The sequence below is a fragment of the Oryzias melastigma genome, linkage group LG11, assembly GCF_002922805.2.
Source record: "Oryzias melastigma strain HK-1 linkage group LG11, ASM292280v2, whole genome shotgun sequence".
NCBI lineage: Eukaryota > Metazoa > Chordata > Actinopteri > Beloniformes > Adrianichthyidae > Oryzias > Oryzias melastigma.
Window position 1 is genome coordinate 2,426,653 of NC_050522.1, and position 3,497 is coordinate 2,430,149.

Here is a 3,497-nt window from a genome sequence, read left to right on the forward strand (position 1 = left end):
CATCCATCCATCCATCCATCCATCCATCCATCCATCCGCCTAAAACCGTGATAGTTTACATCAGATTGACATCAGTTAAATTGAGCCAATTTGGGGTTAATCATTTGGGAAATTGAGAAAAAAAAACAATGCTGATTGTATCTCTAATGTTTAGACAAGTTGTTTTGAATGTTTTTGTGTTCAAATATAACGGGATCAAATATTATTGTTAGAACTCTACAGCTGGTAAAGCTCAATTGTCCTCCATGTTTCTACCACGTTCAGGTAAAATGGGCCGATTGATCAGCTACAATGAGTCACTCAAATGATGAAGTTAAAGTCTTTTTTCATCATAAAATCTAATTATATTTAAGAAAAACATCATAGAAAACTACAATTAGATTAACTACGTGATAAAAAATGACCAAAACAGGCTATTGATACAACAACATAGCGATAAAGGCCTAATTAAGAACCTGTGTGAGACTGAAGGAGTGTGTGTGTCTTGGGTGGGGTGTGTGTGGGTGTATGTGTGTGGGTGGGGGGTTATAAAAATCTTTAATATACTCAACACATAACATGGCTCATTTTGGCAGAAATGTGAGGCTAAATCATTTTCATTTTATTGAATAAAACATTAAATCTGGATGATTAGGGATGTCAGAAAACTCACCACGAAGTTTTGTGGTGCAGTCTATGAGGCTTTGCCCCGCCCACCAAGCAACTATAGACCAATCAAATCAATTGTTTCATGTCAACAGTTTGGATTTCTTTGCATTCATTGTCTGTTAACTTTGAAAGAGATGTGATCATCTAAGAGGCGGTTAACTTATCTTGTTTTTTTAGCTAAATATTTTGGTTAAATGTTTTAGGAGATTTAGAAATGACTAAGCTGAACACACTTTGCAGCACATAACACTAAAGTGAGCTAGTTTAATTTTTCTATGTTCATTTTGAAGGTTAGGCTGACCCCTGAGGGTCTGGAAGGCTCAGAGTGTAATAAATACTGAAGTGTTCTCAGCGTGGTTTAATAATTGTCTGGGAAGTATTTTTGAAATGATGTTTCTCTATCAAGTCTTCTGATATCTTAATATGAAGATTAGAATGAAGGTAAACATGCTCACAGCAGGCATGTAAACAGGAAAACACTGTAGTGTGAAATGGACAAATGAAAAAATCCAGACAAATAAAAACAGATTGATCATTGGTTTGAGACGAGCCAAAAAAGAACCAAACTAATGACAGTCAGAGGGAAATGTCTGAGCCTCTGAGAACATTTCAATGAGACGCAGAGCAAAGTTTCTGCATAAAGACAGCATAATAAATGAAGTTCGAACTGCAGAGGAGTTTAATCTCTTCTTTGTGAGCGTCGAGCCAAATATCGACAAAAATGCTAAAAAGAAAAATGAGTAAGTAAACTTTAAAGATAAAAAAGGATAGTGGGGAGAAATTCTTTATTAAATCTTTAGTTTTTATCCTAATTGGACGAGTATGAAGTTCCTTTATTGTTCAAGAACCTCAACAGCTGAGATGGAAATGATAAAATAAAAAGATGGTAATAAAACCGCTTACTCGTGGTGGCAGAAATGTTCTTCCTGAATTAATAAAAAATGCAGAAACCTTAATGTGGAGATGGAAACACACACACTATAAACAGCGATAGAACTGTTACAAAACTTCCTGTGTCCTGTGTCTCCATTTAGTACAGATTTGGAACCAGCCACAACAGCATCGAGTCACTGCTTTGGTTTGAACAGTAACCTGGAACGTGTCATAATGAGGTGTTTGGATTGGTGCAGGTAATTATGATATGCTGCATTTGGATGAAAACACTTGGCATAAAAGCACAGACACATAACAGTCAGGGAAAGACATCAGCACCCATGATTCCTCAGGTATGCGGTGTTCCACAAGGCTTTGTTCCTGGATCAAAACGTTTATTTCATCTATTTATGATATGTGTGATATGCCATAGAAAAAGAATAATCTAAAACTGTCTCAATTGGGGAGAATTTAGAAAAGTTGACTACAATCGGTTTGATTAAAAAGAAAACTTTTAACATCTTTAATGTTTAGTTAAAGGACCTATACCATGCTTCTATTAAGCCTTTCAGAGTAAAGTCAATCCATATATATCATTCTATATTTCCTTTGGCACACCAAAGAACAAATTATTTAGGAAATATGAGTTATTTTTATGAACTCTATTCATACCCGGAGTCAGATGTCCACCTTTCTCTCCTTGTGGGTGCCGCCCCTTTCATGACATCCTCCAGCCGGCCTCAGCAGCGTGTCTGAGTTCAGGATTTAATGACATGATGAGAACATTGTTCTGAATAGGACTAGCTGTGAATGGTTTTGTCATTTTAAAAAAAACAGCTGATACTTTGGCTTTTGGAGTCTCAAATCTGCAATCATAAATGACCAGAAATAAGAAAACTATTACAAAGCAAGCTCCGATTTGAAAAATTATATGTCTGTTCAGATTTTTCTGTATTTTATTTGTTTTATTCTGTAAACTGTATTTTACCTGTGTTTTATAATTGTATGTGTAGTGTCTATCTCTTAAACTCTGTTTGATTTCTTTTAACATCAACCTGCCAAGGGACTCCAAATGGAAATTATTCTGAGGCTATAATCTGGCATATTTATATTAGTTTTGATGTTCATTAATATGCACTGTCCCTTTCTCAATAAAAGTTATATAGGTTCTGTTCAATCTCCTTATAAAAATCTTCTTTCCTTTCATGCCAATCATTTTCCTGGAGACACACCCACCTTTCTGGCTTTGATCAATACTCCACCTTCAAACCCCTTCTTCTAATTCGTCACTCACTTTTCCACCAGGAAATAGTCTGCTCCGTTGTCTTTTCTGATTGAGCCATTTTCAAATAGGTTTAGGATCCACTTTAAATGTGCGCGCGATGCTAGGTGATCACTGCTAGCTTGACAGAGAAAGCGTGTGTATTAGCTTAGGGGGGGTTGGTAGCAGCACAGACTCTTCCTGAAAGGGGCTGTTCTCACCGTGTGACATCAGCACAGGAGAACCCGCTCTTTTTGTGTGTTGGAAGGGGCAGGTACTCAGAGAGCAGGTATTCAGAGGATTACTCAGAAATGTGTGAATGGATCAAAATACAGCTGTGGGTTGTTTATTGTGAGGAATGAACTGTATAATGTGCTTAAAACCTCAAAAAGTTTATTTTGCATGGTATAGACCCTTTAAAGTTTCTATAAAAATATTCCTTATTTTGTAATCTTTGGTCAGAGGTCGATGGATTCATGTGTGGGAAATCTTCTGCTTGATCCTGCTTGATCCTAAGAAAGTGAAACCAGAACAGAATAAAGCTCTGTGAGTGATGATGTTCTGGTGGGACAGTTTAGAAAATATTCTGTAAGAGAGAAACTTCTGTCAGTCAGCTCTTAGAGCTGCAGTCAGATCAGGAACCAGAGACTTCCCATTGATGCACATTTACAGTTAAAAACTAAGTAATTGAAGTCAGGTCTGCTCACTACTGTTG